Below are 18,113 nucleotides of genomic sequence, written 5' to 3' on the forward strand. Positions count from 1 at the left end.
ATTATTTATTTATTGACTGGATAATAGTGATATGTTATCAATTTGTTTTCCCCAAGTTGATTCACTTTTAAATTGCTTAAAACCTTTTGTGAAAACATAGATATCTTCTTTGAGATTTTTGTGTATAGTTATCTTAAGATTGATATTAATCAAACTATATCATTGTTTTTAATATAGTATTACATTATTTCCAGATGCATTAATTTATGTTGCCACTCAATCATAATTGTCCCCTAGGCAATTTCATTATTCTTAACTTACTAGTCAAATAAGTTACAGACAAGTATCATATGCTCATTTGCCTTACTTACTGTGGAATTTTAATTTCTTGAATGATGTGATATAATATCTACTGGCAAATTTTTACAGAATACGTGTTAAATAACAGAAAAATATGTTAAAGTCATAAATACAGTTTGTGCATATGTGTTACTATAAGCCATTACTATTATATGTAATTAGAATGATTCTGTAAAAATTATAGAATGTATAAAATATTTTTGGAAACTTTCAAATTATTTGACACATATATACTAGTTTATTTTAACATTATAGTAATTTTAATGTTTCTGTCAGTTATCTTTATTACAAGATAGCATCATACAGATATAAGGATACAGGCTTTGAAATCACCCACACCTGAATTCAAGAAGCAGGACTAAAGTATAGATAGTAATCTGAGAAAATCGCTTAACTTTTCCAAGTTTTAGATTCTTTTGAAAATAGTGTGTATAATATTAGATACTGTTATTAGTTTTAATGAGATAATGTAGTTAACACAGTACTAGGAATACACTTATCAAAATTAAATGAAGTTATAATTTTGTCTGACATAATTTCATATTTAGTGAGTCAAGAAGCAATTCAATATCTTTTATAGAGAAAACTGAGACACTGAGAGTTTAATGAGACATACTGTGATCAATGTTTAGAAAAAAATTATTCTGTGAGAAATCTATCCCTTACTATCACAGTATATTTATTATTTTGTAACTTCAAATGCAGAAAGCAGTTTGAATAGTTATGCTAACCCATGATGCTGTAAAACAACAAATTAAATAAATAGATAACTACGTTTGTCTATGTTCTTTTTATCTTTAGCTTTGCAGAATATAGAAGAAAATATTGTGTTCCAAACTTACTCAGATTGGTTCCATTTCTCCCCTCTCCTCCAAGTAGTTGTGTCAGGCAGGTGTAATACTGTTAGGTTTGTTGCTTTTCGTATTCCATTTTGACATTCCCCCCATGTCCTGGTTAGCTTCGGTTATTGTTTTTGACCATGTGAAACACTGTCATTGTTCTAAAGGGCAGAATTTAATAAAAAGTTATACTCATATCTATGGATGGACATTTATGTTGTTTCCACATTAGCAATTATGAATAGTGCCACAATGAACAAGAGAATGCAGATATCTTTTTGAGATCCTAATTTCAATTCCGCAGAAAGACAAATACTGCATGATTCCATTTATATGAGGTATCTCAAACAGTCAAGTTCATAGAGTGGAATGGTGGAGACCCACATCTGGAGAGGGAGAAATGAATTATTAATCAATGGGCAAAAAGTTTTAGTTATGCAAGATGAATAAGATTTAGAGAGCTCCTGTACAACATTGTAATTATCATAAAAAATAACATAATGTACACTTAAAATTTTTTAAGAGGGTAAATCTCACATTAAGTATTTTTACCTCAATAAAATTTAAAAGAAATTATACTCAGAAATGCATCACTCACTCGTCATTTCTTTCTTCTACCTTGTTCTCATTCTCCCATTAATTTCTCCCTTTTCTCACTGGTAACAACCAAATCTCATTAGTTTCTGGCTTACCTTTTTTGTAATTTCTTTTTACAAATGTGGGGAGTTATGTATATATATTTCTTTTTTAACCATTTTATTGAGGTGTTTTGACATATAAAATGCTGTACATATTTAGTGTGCACAATTTGATGACTTTAGAGATAAATATGCATCCATGAAACAATCACCACAAGCTATATCATAAACATACACATTGCCACCAGTTTCCTCCTAACCTTTTTATTTAGAATAGTATTAACTAATATTAATAATTATTATTCTTATTATTATTTGTGATAAGAACATGTAACATTAGATCTATTCTCAGCAAATATTTACGTATACAGTACAGTATTGTTAACCATAGGCACTGTGCTATTCAGTAGATCTCCAGGCCTTACCCAACCTGCATAACTGGAAATTTGTACTCCTTAACTAAACTTCATAATTTCCCTCTCCCCCATTCCCTGGCAACCACCATTCTACTTCCTACATTTTTATATAGAGCATAGTACACTATATATATTTTTTGATACTTTCCTTTTTTGCAATTAACAATATATCTTACAATATATCTTAAAAATCACTCCATATCAGTTCATAGAAAATTTATCGTTCTTTATGCTCCCAGTGTTTGTATAAACCATAGTTTGTTTAACTACTTTTTAATGGATAGACATGTAGGTTTACAACTTTCTTATATTGGGTTTCCTTCCTCAGTTTTAAGAGATTTTTTATATTAAGCATATTAGCTCTTTGTGATATATGTTGATCTAGGTTGCAAATATCTTCTTGCAGCTTGTCAGATTATTATTATTTTATTTCCATTAGTTTTAAAAATTATGTAGTCAAATTTATAATTTTTATTTTTTCCCACTGATTTTGATTTAGTTTTAAAGCATTTTCATACATAAAACTTAAAGAAAAGTCGCTTGTTTGTTTCCCTCTAGGACATGTATAGTTTCATTTTTATACTGGACACTTGGATCTTATTATATTATTGTTAATAGCTCTGACTTTACTCCATTAATGAGTAAATTAATATATTTAAGTAAATGGAAATATTAAGATATTAAGTAAATGGAAAAAAATCAGCACAAAGAGATAAATTGTAAATATCTGAGATCTAGAACTGAGAGCTAAAGATACCGTAGATAGTGTAAAATGGATGAAGAAAAGTGAAATGGATAATGTGAGAAGAATTTATATTAATTATTAATCTGAAGCAGGATAGTGTCTGCCTAGAAAATTTCCTCCTTTACTACCATCTACTAAAAGTTATTTCAGTCACTCAGATTACTCAAATTTTTCTTCATTCAGTCTGTGTGAATTCCACCTTATAGCTGTTTTTTTTTTTTCTCTAGAACTTTGAAATATTTGGGGCAAAAATAAAAACAAATTATTCATTTGTTAAACAACAGCTGCTTTCTGTACATGAAAGTTTATTAAAAAGCAAAACTGTATTATAAGAAAGATGTTTGAAATACTTTGCAATTAGCTATTATATAATCATGGAAAAAGAAGCTATTACTCTAACTATGATTGGATTTGCCACACAATTTCATCAAACTATGCTCATTGTTCCATTATTTTGGTTCTCTTTGAAAATGTGCATTTATTGGTTTGCTTGAATTTTTTTTTTTCCAGAGGAGGCTAGTCTTGTTGTCCCCTTAGTCATTGGTCTCCTGGAATCTTTAAAGTCCCTTACATTAAATTCATTTACTCCACAGCAGATCTAGTGTTGCCAGTGCCAATAAATACAGTGCAACAAAAAGTAATTATGCAATATATTCTAAAAGGAATAAACTATATTGTAAGTTTGCATGTATTTTATGCTGACCGCTGTGCTTCTACTAGTTTAGACTAGGCTCACATGAAGTGTTTGGTACTCACATCAAAATATTAAGTCATTGAGATTTTTGTCAACTGAAATCCCTAAGAATTTTTAATACAGTCTGCTTCTCAGGCCATATGATACTTTGAAATTAATTTCAAGGTTTTCATTTGCAGTTATTAAATGTCACTTGTTAGATGTCGTCTATTGTCCTGGTCTGTCAAAATAATTTTTGCATTACAACTTTGCTCTACAATATTTTATGCTAACAACAAAAAGTCACAGTATCTAGTATGCTATTAATATGCTAAAATTAAACCAATGATTACAATATTCAGTATACCCAGATCAGGTTTAAAACTCTGATCAATTTTGACTGCCTTCTGCCTTTACAGTTTGAAAATGATCATCGTACTTTTTTTTGATTGCATTACTGCAGAGAAAACACTGAGATGAATTAGGCAATATATCCTTGATTTCTCATAAAATTAAGTACTCTTAAAACATCATCCTCTTCTTATTATTTGTTATCACCCCAATACCACATTATATGCCTGAGAGTTAACATTGCCCTAAAAATAACAGTACATCTTATGAATTTCATCTGATAGTCTATTTTTTCTTCTTCTGTATTATAATTAAACATTCTCAAATAACTGAAGTCTACATTACACTGATGGCAGATTAAAGTGAGTCATGTTGGGTAAGAATAGAAGCCAGATGGTAGGTGCAAATACATTTAAAAATGTATATTTGATAAATAGTATAGTTTTTTAAATTACATTATGATTTTATTAGTATTAAAATATAACAAAAATAAAAACATAAAGTTATCACATACACTGCTATGTTAATATTTAAATACAACAGATAAAAAATCACAAAATAAGAACTGCAGAAACAAAACCCAGGTAAGATTTGTTTACACAACATTGTAAAGTGACTATACTCCAATTAAAAAAAAAAGATTTATTTAACGTGGTAGGTGTGCTTGCCCGTTCATAATTTCATTCCAGTCTGGAACACAGGAGGATAATGCTACTCGCATATCTGCTGCGCCATTTAATCCATTCCTTTCCTTTGCTTTTAATTGGGTTAAGACTGAAAACCCTAGTTCACACAAACTAGTTGCTGTGAATGGTAATAATAGGATACTCTTTCGACTTATCAAAGGAAAGTCTTCCTTTATCTTAATCCAAAATGCTGATAAACTTAGTGTTTCATAATCATGCTTCGATGTATATGAAGAACTGAGCAGCAATAATTCATTTTCTTCTTCAGGCACCAAGTTTAACTCAATTATTGATTCTTATAGTTCTTATAAGTAAAAATCACTATTCATAACCAGTGGCTGACTCTGGGCTTTTTTTTTGGTGGGGCGTGGGGAAGCTTTCATTTCTAACTGGTGTTTCACACAAAAATTCTTCATGCATTCTAGATGAGGTTATAAATAAAAGAAAAAAATGCTAAACACATATGACTGTATATATTGTTGTGGTTGGAAAAATTAAAATGACTAAGATCATTTTTTCTTCCATTTAAAAATGCTTTGCTAAGACAGCTTGATGACTGTTAAGTAAAATTTGAGATTATTGTTTACAAGAGCTAAATTTAGTTAGATGCATCTATTTTAGTGTTTACAATTCTACTCCAGATATTGAAAAATGTTTGACTAATATGCATTGTAAAACATGACCTCAGCTAAAGTCAGTCATTCAATTGAGACATTTTTCATGAAATATATACGTACTATTTTATGGTCATTACATAAGCAGGAAGCTTCATTTTGCCCTAGGGAACCCAGCTGCCAGAAAATGTGTTATCATTACATGCATGTCAAAAAAGATAGTACACACTTCACTAAAATACACTCATTCAACACATTCATTTGGCAACCTCCAGCTGCTACATAGTTAACACAACCTTGAAATTATCTGCTGTACTGGGAATTGAGAGCAATATTTACTTTAGAGGAAATACAAAACTAATTGGATAATATAGTTTGCAGTTTATTCCTTTATACTCCTATAAAAGCAAACCAATTTTCGCTAGCTAAATTTTTTAATGAATTTATGATACCCAATCAGAATATGTAGTGCAACTATAGTGATTTAAAGGCATGTGTAATTGGATTAGGAAAAATATAAAAAATATTGATCTTTTCAGTTATACTTTAGACATGGATTTAGGGGAATTTTTTACAGGTGAAACCAATTTCCTTTTTATTTTTTCTGCTGGCATTTGTAATTCACTCATATTGACAAAATACATCTTTGTGAGCATGCTCTAGAAAGCTTTTCCTTTTGTGAAGACATTTTCAATTAGTTCCAGAAATCATCCTCTAGCCATGAAAATGTTAACTCCAATATATCAACAATAAAATTATATCAACACACTTCTAAGTTCTTCCTGATGGTCTTACTGCAAAGTAACAGTACACATACCTAAAAATCTACCTGAATGACTACTTTGTCATGAAATGGCCCCTTTACAAATACGAGTGCTTTTTAATAAAGACTTTACATATACAATATGAATATATACATGTATGTCAAACAAGTCTTTTATTTTAAAGGTGTTTAAACAATATACATATTTGTACTAACAACAGTTTTCTAAAAAGGTAGTTTTAATTTTAAAATATTTTAATTTCAAAAGATAATTGTCAATACTGTTTGACCTATAAATCATCTTAACTCTATTCAATTAAACTCTACAAATACCTCTAAATATCCAAATATATGGTTTTATACTTTAAAACGTACAAAAAACTTTCATCATTAGTATCTTAACTTCCACAAATATTAGTGGAAACCAAACAAAAACTTACAAACACAGAAAAAGAGAGAGAAATTGATTGTTTTTCTCCAGAAGTGTAACTCCCTGAAAATTAAACAAAATAGAGAAATATACATATAATCTGGATTTTTCTGTCCACAATCAATATGTACATGATACTCCAAATTGCAAACGACCTTGGTATTTTTTTTCTGGGACTCTGTGATTCATCTTGTGAAATCAGTCTTTATATTCAGAGCAAATCACGGTATTTGTTACATAATCTATGTGAACAAATGAGATTATGCATACTCAGAGGATTCATATCCTTTATATACTGCATTCATGGATTTCAAGGTATTAATTCCTGGCCTTTGTTATGTATAAATATTCATTTATGATACCTCTAAAAATGAGGATTGGGCTAAGGAGATAAACATAATTTGCAATATTTATATGTGAACTCAGAAAGGACTGTTGTGTATGGTCCTTGGCAATTCTACTGCCTGGCCCAGGTGATGAAAACCTCTCCGGACTACTCTGTAGTGGATGGCTAACACTGAAATACCTTTATGGTACCAAACACTGAGAAGGCAGAGGCAAATCTTCATTGTGGCAGAACTGAAAACTGAAACAATTTTGGAAAGTCCTTTCTCTGTAGGACACGATGATTCTGTAGAGGATCATCAATATGAAGGGTCTCCCCAACATGCTGATGCTCTGAGAAATGTCATAATTGATGTTAGTCTCCCAGGCCATCATTATCCAGCTGTGTGTAAGAGTGAGGACAAGTTTCAGTTGTCAGAAAAGATTTACGTGGAACATGTATTTTAAAGTGAAATGAAGAAATTTGGAATATGTAAATTATGTTAACTAGGTATATTGGTAGTGCAATATTTGTGTCTCCTCAGTAAACAGAAAATATTTTCAAGCAAAGTATAAATCAAGTCATATGTTCTTTACCTAATTTATTATTTCAATGATTAAATATCTTGTTACTACTAAAGTAGTATGGTAATTTATAATACTATGGTGAAATTTGAACTGATGCCATTTTAACATCCTAGAATCACAAATATATCCTACTCATTAAACACTGATAGTAGATGAAGTTAGACATTACTGGATGTAAATTAAGTTTAAAAACATCCTCACCACATACTGCTCAAACTTCATTACTGCTATATAAAAATGGTAATATGATGTAGATTTTTTCTGATTTTTAAGCTTTCAACTATCACATGGAATTTATTTATTTATTTATTTATTTTTGGCTGCATTGGGTCTTCTTGCTGTGCATGGGCTTTCCCTAGTTGCAGTGAGTGGGGGTTACTCTTTATTGCGGCACACGGGCTTCTCACTGTGGTGGCTTCTCTTGTTGCGGAGCACAGGCTCTAGGTGTGCAGGCTTCAGTAGTTGTGCCACGCGGGCTCAGTAGTTGTGGCTCCCGGGGTCTAGAGCGCAGGCTCAGTAGTTGTGGCGCACGGGCTTAGTTGCTCTGTGGCATGTGGGATCTTCCCGGACCAGGGCTTGAACCTGTGTCCCCTGCATTGGCAGGAGGATTCTTAACCACTGCACCACCAGGGAAGCCCCTACACATGGAATTTAGATAGCACAAATAAATATGATATCCTATTGAGAATGCTGTGCTTCAATAAATATCAAGGTGTCAATTATATTGTCTCTAATAAATAATTTAATAAACTTTAAATATTGAGTGTTTTTATGGCTACATTAAAATTTATATTTACAGTATTGCTTATCATTAATGTGATTTTATTTTATTTTGACTTTACAACTACTCTTATCTTGTTGTTGAATTTAAAAATGTGGAAATACAACCTCATATTTATTTGTGCCTTGATTTAGAAATTGTGATTTTATTTTAAATCTGTGGGAAATTTTAGATAGTTTCTTTATATATTTTTAAAAGATCACTCCACAGAATTTTTGTATCAATATTTGTTATCACAATTGGAAAGATAGCTTGTCCTTATTCTTCAAAGCTAGGTCATATATGTCAAATGCCAGCATCCCACACATCAGTTTAGTTAATTCTAATCCATGTGTGTAGAAGAAAGAAAATTATATTTGATGTTAAGTATTATAAATTCTTCCACCATTCCATAAAATATCATAGACAAGTAGGAAATTGTTTTATTTTTATTCGCTCTGGGAAAATAGGAAAGATATGGACAAAAAAATCCAATAGTGGGGCTTAGTTATTTAATAGTTATTGATTTAGCTTGGATTTTCATTTCTCTCTCAACCACTTTAAGAATTATATTTATTTTACCTTTAAATCCAGGTCTCCCAGTTCTTTCCACCTACTTTATAACACTTTGTTAGGATCTATTCTGGTAACAGTGGTTCGTTCTGAACTACTTTACAAATTATCTTTATTATCATTTAAATTTCAGTTTTCCAATACTATTCAGTGAGCACATATCACTTTGCCCTGATTTGCTCTAATAGTCCATAAGATAATTTTGGAACAAGTCTAATGTTATGCCTGAAATGAACTTTGGCCTTCCCTATTTGCAAAAATGTAACACATGATTCTACCTGTACATTCAAAAGTACATTTTGAAAAAACAAACCTGTACATTAATTATATGTACTGCTCACATTTCTGTGCATTTCTGAGTTATTATAAAAATAAAAAATTTAAATTTGAGAAGTGACATAGAAATAAATTGAAGCAGAATATAAATAACAAAACACTTATACAATTATCATAATATAATCTACTTTGGTATAGCTTAACATCATTTATGTGAATTTTTTAAGTCGTTGAGAATGTCCACCTGTTGCTAGATATTTCATTCAGGGTACACACTACTACAAATAATATTTTTTGAAAGCATATATTGTATAAACATTTAGGGAGAATATGAAGGCTTTTATTATTTCATGAAATATTCAATATATAAGGGTCATAGCACATACACAGAAACAATAAATACAAAAAAATATCATAACCAAAATAAATAATTTAATGAATTTTTAAGTGGATTTTTAAGAGAAATACCGTTACATGGAGAGAGACCTATGAAAAAATATGTAGAAGTGGGCTCTTTATCAGGGTCATGAATAAAGGATTATCTAGAAAATCACATGTCCTTGCTTTGTAGGAATTTAAAGGTCAGTTTGGTTCAAAAGTCTATTTTCATTTTCACTCTATTCTGCTGCGTGTCCACCAAGTCTCCCTTCAGCTATTTCTTTGAATACCTCCAATGACAGGCAACTTTATACCTCCTAGGACAGCCAATTTTAACTGTATAGTTTTTAATAGAATCACTTCAATAGAGTACATCTCCTTACAGACTGTGTATATTTATGTGTGTGTGTATGTGTGTGTGTGTGTGTGTGTGTGTGTGTATATATATATATATATATATATATATAGTTATATATAATTAAAAATTCTAACCACACACAGAAAATTTTGAAATAAATTATTAACTGTTCCAAAGAGATTGATTCATGAAAGGGGAGGCATTATATGTAAACACACAAACTCACAAGCACATTTAAACAGTTATACAATGTAGATGTGTTGTTAAAATCATTTACACATGTCCATTCCCTTTGAGAAAAAAAGATTTTCAAAAACTATTATCCACATATTCACAGGTAACTTAGACTGAATTTTTAAAAATTCATTATGAGATTACAGACAAAAAAGTATAGAATCCATTTTGAATGTAGTCAGAAGCTATCAAGATTTTAATATATTCTAAGCCAAGAGAGAAACCCCATAGTTTCCTCTATTATTTAATTTATGATAGTGTGAATTTCCAAATACTAACATTTAAACAGACTTATTACTTATGCTTTTAGTCCCTGAATATTTTAAACAGACAGGATATGACATTTTGGTAAGATCCCATCACTAAAAGTCCTTTAGCTGCCATTGAACCAGTCAGTGATCTGCTAGAGAATTCTAAGTTGCTTTGATTTTATGAAAGAGCCACCTAGTTTTTGAGAACTTCCTCTTAGTGTAACTGAGCAGAACGCTATGGGGCCTTCCCTGGCAGACCACCCTCCATTTCCTCTTCCTGTCTCTTTTTGTAGAAAAGCTGCAGTCTCCCAGGGCTCCCCTGAGTCACAAAAGCCTGGCTCAAGAAAAAAGATTGAAAGGATGTGAACATGTAGTGACAAAAGTAGCAGTTGGGCCAGGAGAACAGGTAACAATTTAAACAGTAAATCAGCCATATTGCAGTCACAGAATCTTTAGTTCTTCCTTGAAGTACATAGATAACAGTATCTGATGCACATTCTTAAGTTGTTTTATAGATACTAAAACCCCCAACAAATGGAGGAAGTTAACTGCATGATGACAATGAACACATAACCCTCAGATGGGCTGGAACCTGAGGATTGATAATGTGACACTGTGACACTGCCCTGTTACTTCACCATCAACCAATCGTGCATGAGCTGATCATGCACCCTGTGACTCCCCTCCCTCACCTTGCCCTTAAAAACTCTTCCTTGAAAGCCACTGGGAGTTTGGGTTTTTCTGGGCATCAGCTGCCCACAGTCTTCCTTTGGCACCTACAATAAATGCTGCACTTTCTTCACTATAACTTGGGTCAGTAGGTTGGCTTTACTGCCCACAGGCGAAGGGACCCAAGTTTGGTTTGGTAACATCAGGAGATAAAACTGATGATACACACACACACACACACACACACACACACACATATATGTATATATCTATTGATATATGCATATACATAATCTACCTGCTTATTTAAAGAAAAACAACAATTTTATGTAATTTCTCTGAAAGGATATTACATTCCAAATTTATTTTCTCTGATTTGTAATACAATATATGAATGATAGACAAGTAATTTCATTTTCAACAAAACAAGAATATTTTAATAAAATATTTATTAATTACCTACTCCATAAATGTCATGCTGCTATATTCAACAGGCTACAAAAATGACTAAACCATAATTCCTATCTTGGAAAGTTAAACATAATCAGAAGTATTAAAATGATTGCCATATATTATGAACTACATAATTGTTTTGTAGAGTTGAAAGGGCTGAATTTAATGTCCATTTGGTTTTGTCACCGGGTGGATGTGCTTTGTAAGAAAATAGCTTCAGCGGAAGAGGTCAACGGAAGACCCGGACCAGCAATCTCGGTCCGCTCTAGTAAGCAAAGAATTGCAAACTACCACATTAAGCTTAAGCACAAAGCAAAGTTTATTTAAGCGCAGGTACACTCTCAGAGAGGGAAAGAGCGAGAGCGGGCTGTTTCAGCGAAGTGAAGCAAGCCCAAAGCAAAGTTTATCAAAGCAAAGGTACACTCTCAGAGAGGGCGAGTGGGCTGTTTCTGCGAATTGAAAGTAGCATTCCTGTAAAGGCTTAAGGGCGCTTTTAAGGAGCATTTTGCAGGGAGGCGGGGGTGAGTGACAGGGAATCATTATTTGATTAACAGTCCCGAGCTATGCAACAAGTTTACTGCTGTGCATGCTCTCACCCTTGAATCACTAAGAAATGCCCACTCGGGGGGGTCAAAACCACAGGTAGATTTTATTATAATTATGGTATAATGAGTTTGGGTTAACTATAGGTTATACGCCTGTCTGGTCTGGGCATGTGCAGCCCGGGGAAGTCCTCTCGTGTTACCGTGCCCCTCTTTATTAGGATAAGCTGCCCACCACACGACCATAGTTTCGACCATTCTGGGTGCGGTCAAGGAAGAGTCCCCAGATGGTTGGGTATGGCTCGATTTCTTCTTCTTGTCTTTCTCGTCACTGTCACCTCCTCGCTGCTAATGTCTGACTAACTACCAAACAGTTTTACAAAAAGATCTTTAGAAATGGCATTCACTCTAGGCAAAAATGATGAGACAATTTCCTAGAAGAATGTCACAATTCAATTGCTTATTAAAATTCAGTGGATTTTTGACCAAGATAACTATTTTTAAATGACTACTTTTCCTTCACCCCGGATTTAAGAAACTTAAAAACAGTAAACATTTGGTAAAGTCCCCTGGTGTACAGTAGGGGCTCAATAATCCTTTGCTTTATTAGTAGACTAAATGACTACTTAGGATATCGGACATCTTCATCCAGAAACAAATACATTTTTTAAAAATTAAGTAAAAGGTAGTCATAAATGTTCACATCTCTGGAAAAAAAATGCAACATTGCACACATTTTTAAATGAAAGACTTTAATTTAGCATTGTTACTACAGGTTAATGAGTATAGCTATAGGCTTTCTAATTTTAAGAATTCTCTGTAAGATTTCTTATTGTCTTTTAATAAACCACATCCATAAAAATATAAGATTATGCTGAGAAAATTGTAAGATATCCTATCTTTCACCCAGTGCTAGTCAAATTATAGTCATGTAGCAAAGCACTTGGAAGGAAGCATACACACTTTTGAATCTTGGTCTGGAAAACCAAACCAAAAAATGACAACATAGGTTACATCTTCAACTAATGCTTACATAAGTTAGAGCTTTCAAAATAAATGTTATTAGTTAAATATTATTTAAATATTGTTCCTTTTTTAAAATGATGATAAAAAGAAAATTACAAATATTTTGGAAAATTTTCAGAGAAGAAAATTGAATGTAACCTCTTAATATTACAAAACAATGATGTTCTCAGACGACAAGTGATATGTGCTTCTCAAGTTAGTTGAGAAGGTTTATATTGGTCATGTCATAGAAAATATTAAATATTGGGAAGAAAGTAACTGTGATACTGGAATGTGACAGACAGTGATAGAGTTCAGGGAACCAGGGCACTGACTGATACGTGAAAGATGCAGCCAGGCTTAAATGCTTAAAAATGAGAAGATACCCATGTTTTAAGCATTGCCATAAAAGGGACTCCATTACTTATTGCTAGAAATTTTATCCAGATTGGTAAAAACTGAAAGAATGAGATCTAAAAAAATGCTCATATAGAACAATAGCTGTCTCAACTTCCTGAAGAAACTGAGGCATAGATCATCTAGTTACTCTGTTTGCAATTCCTACTTTATATCATGATACTTCATTCTTGATTCACTATGTTCCCCAAACCTTTCATATTTATGCTGCCCTTTCCTACTTCAGGGCTTTAGACAAGTATTTCTATCTTCTGCGAACATTTTTCTTTCCACTTTTGACATGGCTGGTTGCGCGGATTATAGACTTTTAAAAAAAAAAAAAAAAGCCTTATCCTCAAAGAGTTCTTGCTTGAAAATCCTATTTTTCCCACAAATGCTCTAGCAATAGGGTTTTTGGAATAAGTTTTTGGAATAAGTTTTGTTTTTTGAATCAGTTCAAATAAAGACAATTTCTGAGAATTAACATTTTAAGGAGATTCTAGGCAAGTCAATGGTGACAATTTTGTGGAAAGGAAGCTTTGGGAGAACTTCACACCTAGTCTCTTCATTACAAAGGGCTTCATACTTGCTGAGTTACAGCCACTGGATCTGTGAGAATGTTAGTTTTCAAGACTACTTTGGGTTTGAAGAAAGAGAGATGACAGTCAGACAAGTGAAAATGTCAAAAGCTCACAGTTCTTGCAAAGATTTAGCCTTTTTTTCTTGAATATACACTCCTTGGATTGTTGCAAGCCTTAGCTAATTTTCAGAGATGTGAAAAAGTTGACTTTGATTATTTTTGCCAGTATTCTCCTCACTTTTATAGTGGTACAGATTTTTATGATTCCTTACATTGCTACCCCTGAAGTGCTTCTTGATTTCATAAAACTTCCAATGAACACCTGCGAAGATTGTATTTAATTTTTTTCATTAAGAATAGAAACCACTTATGGTAAACTGGTTCCAAAAGCATTTGAGGGAATTATATTGTTCATCAGAAAGTTTTTTTTTAAAAGTATGTTTGGATAAGATTTCTAGGTTAGATACAAATCTTGTTAATCTACTAAAAGGCAATAAAAGAAACAAATGACTTTGGGGTTATATGTTTTTTGCAAATAAGAAATTTATAGGTTAACCTATAACTTAACGGTCATCTGGGCTTTAAACAAATAATAAACAGCTGAGTCAAACACACAAAGTCTTCTGGAAATTTTTTTTAATTCATAAATTAGCCTGTTAAACATATATATTTTGGCCTGACCTCCCACATTTCCTCTCTCTCCTCCTTCATTTCTTCATTCTATATAGAAATTAGTTTTCCAGTCTTACTAATATATCTTTACTGATTCACACTTACATTATGTAACCTAAAATCATTTGTAAGGAAGAAGAAATGTATGCAGAAACATACTGTCATTCATAAAATAAGGTTACATTCTTAATTAAAATTATTCTTAAGTATTTTGATAAGTAAAATCCATAACGCTATGATGTATGTTAATGTTTTTCATTACTTATAATTCACTTATAATGTAAGTAGTATATAAACAATTTTCTAAGAAATGACTAGATAAAGTCTCAATACAAGTCTCTTAAGTACTTTTAGTACTGATGAACAAAAAAAATCACTGGGAAATATATTCATTTATATTTTTTATAAAATCTACAGTATAAAAGTGAACTTCATGATTTTAAACAGTTTAATTTAAATTTAGAAAATGTAATACTTGTGAAATTTTATTAAGTACAGTTTTAAATGATGATTTATAGTGTCAACTGAAAGAAATGCACAACTTAAAGGTTGAGAATTATGTTTTATTTGTCAGACAAAACTGAGGACTTAAGCCTGGACACAGCCTCTCAGATAGCTCTGAGATACTGCTCCAAAGAGGTAAGGGAGAAGCCAGGATATACGTGAGTTTTTGTAACAAAGACCAGGGAGTTGAAACTTCCAAAAATTACTGTTAATTAAAGAAAACCAGATATCTCGAGTTAATGAATTTAGCACTTTTCTATGTATGGGAAGATGCAAGTGTCTGGGCTCATTGAAATCATTCCTTTGATATGCACCTTAGCTCTCTAGGGCCAGCATCCTGTTCTTTTCCTATCCTGAATGCCCTGCCCTCTTGGATGCACAGTCTGCGGTGGCTGCAGTGGCTGAGGGCTTGGCAGTAGCCAGCCCATTTGTCTCCATCCTGAGTTCCCTTAGGGCTCTCCATGGGGGGCAGGAGGGCTGTAGTAGCTTGATGGCTGCAACATCCTTTGTTTACTGATAAGGCAGGCAACATTTTTCATTCACAGCAGCATAGGACACTAACTAGAATATAATTGTTTTTGCATTAAAATTTCTTCATGTTATAAAATGTTTTAGACTAAACAATCAAACATATAATTAAGATTTCTTTACATAGAAAGAATAATTTTAAAATGAGCTAGTAATAATTGAGACACTCAAGGACATTTTTCTTTTCTTTTTTCAAAAAGGTTCATTTTTCTCTTCTCTCCCTATCCAGATGTAACTGCATCCTCATGCAGGTATGATCCTGTATACTAATTAGTCGCCCCAAGGTCTCTACTAGACTTGACTCTGTCTCCAGAGCTGTCAGACAAATTAACAACTGGGATTGTAGTTTACATATAAAGGACTGTAACCTACTTTTTTTTTTTTTTTTCCCGGTACTCGGGCCTCTTACTGTTGCGGCCTCTCTCGTTGCGGAGCACAGGCTCTGGACGCGCAGGCTCAGCGGCCATGGCTCACGGGCCCAGCCGCTCCGCGGCATATGGGATCTTCCCGGACCGGGTCACGAACTCGCGTCCCCTGCATCGGCAGGCGGACTCTCAACCACTGTGCCACCAGGGAAGCCCTGTAACCTCCTTTTAAAAGCTTACACATTCTGATATTAATGCTGATGAACCACTTTTAAAATAACTTGAAGTATCATCTACTGAAGAAAGTTTTAGTTAGCTACTATTTAAACAATAAACACACTGATATGCATTTTGTTGTTGTAAGGACAGTGCAAGCATTTGGTGAATATGTACATTTTTCCTGTATGATCTTCTTTAAATATGTCTGAGATTAATTATTATGTTTTACATTGATGAATTAGCAGATAGAGATATTTTAAAGAATCAGTTTTCTGGAACACCATTATGAAGTGGCATACTCTGCTAGATGGAATCATCTTATGTGAATCTTTTCCCTGTCCCAGGGTGTTATTAATCTGTACTCTGTAAAGAGCTCAACATATTATGTGTAATATTACATGATCCAAGCACTGGCATTATAATGTACCCTCAGTGTGTTTATAATGTCTACAACAAAATATTATTGTGAAACTTTAAAAAATTAATGCTTTAGGATTTCCTATACTTAAAAATGTACATTAAATAGTTTGAAAAGCATAAATTGGCTCAGAGAGGGGAACTGGTAGTTCTTTGTAAAAAGAAATATGTATAGTATAAACAAAAATAGTATGGATGAAAAAGCAGATGTGTACCACATATTAGATACTATATAAACCAGTTCAATGAAAAATTATTTTAGCAGAAATAAAGTGTTGGAGGAAAAAAGGAGATCAGTAAAAATCAAATGGGAATAAACCAGATGACACTGGATTAGAGTTGGATTCTTTACTATGATATTATATTTAGATATATGTCTATATATATATTTTTTTCCACTGTCCAAAAAATCTTCTGTGCTTTGCCTATTTATCTCTCCTTTTCCTCTAACCCCTAAAAACCGATAATCTTTTTTACTGTCTCCATAATTTTGCCTTTTCTAGAATGTTATATAGTGAAAATCATACAGTATCTGGCATGAATTTGGGAAAATTCTCTGTCTTTATTGCTTCAAATTTTTTTGCTTCCCAGTCCTCTGGTCTCCCATTTTGTATACATTATACCTTATTTAGGTTTCCCACAGTTCTTGGTCATTCTGTTTTCATTTTTTTTTTAGTCTTTTTTTTTTGCTCTTTGCCTTTCATTTTGAAAGTTTTTTTTGAGATATCCTCAGGTCAGTTATTCTTTCCTTAGTCTTGTGGAGTCTGCTAATGAGCCCATCAAAGGTATTCTTCATCAGTGTTTTGGATTTCTGACATTTATTTTTTGATTCTTCCTTAGAAATTTCATCTCTCTGTTTACAATGGTCATCTGTTCCTGTATGCTTCTGTTTTATCCATTAGGCCCCTTAACATATTAATCATAGATATTTTAAATTCCCAGTCTGATAATTCCAATGACCCTGTCATATCTGAGTGTGGTTGTGATGCTTACTCTTTCTCTTCAAACTGTGTTTTTGCCTTTTAGTATTCCTTGTAGTTTTTTTCTCAATTACCAGACATTATGTACTTGTTAAAAGTAGGTTTGGTAAACAGGCCTTTAGTAATGTAGTGATGAGGTGTGGGTAGATAGGAAGCATCCTTTTTTCTTACAATTAGGTTGCAGTCTTTTAATGAATTTGTGCCTCTGGACTGTGAACATTACACATGTTTCTCAGTCCCCCCACCTCCCTCCCCTTAGGTGGGACAGTATGGTTAGAGTGAGCTGAAGTTAGATATTCCCTCTCTCCCACTTTGAAGGCTAGATTGAGCTGGAGTTATTTATCTCCTTTCTGCCAAGTCACTTACACTCTTAATTATCCCTCTCAAGTAGCCTCTGGTAAAATAATTTCTCTATAGGACAGGCCTTGTTAAGAAGAACACAGTGTTCTGGCATATTTCAAAATGGTTATTTTCCCCTCCCCCCTACTGGAAAGAAAAAAAATATATCTGATATTCACTGTGGGAACTTATTTGATCTTCTGGAGGTAAAAATACAAAAGTGTGGGTCCTCCCCATGACTGTGTCT

At 32.7% G+C, this 18,113-nt stretch overlaps 1 long non-coding RNA gene across 1 annotated transcript in view; it reads right to left on the bottom strand.

The window, feature by feature from the left end:
* LOC141276986 (uncharacterized) overlaps positions 1–18,113 on the bottom strand; it is an 81,838-nt gene that overhangs the window by 15,156 nt on the left and 48,569 nt on the right. Inside the window, exon 2 of the long non-coding RNA XR_012327476.1 lies at positions 1,143–1,300. This is a non-coding gene — a long non-coding RNA (uncharacterized lncRNA). The remainder of the gene's footprint in view (positions 1–1,142; positions 1,301–18,113) is intronic.

The sequence above is a fragment of the Tursiops truncatus genome, chromosome 18, assembly GCF_011762595.2.
Source record: "Tursiops truncatus isolate mTurTru1 chromosome 18, mTurTru1.mat.Y, whole genome shotgun sequence".
NCBI classification, from domain to species: domain Eukaryota; kingdom Metazoa; phylum Chordata; class Mammalia; order Artiodactyla; family Delphinidae; genus Tursiops; species Tursiops truncatus.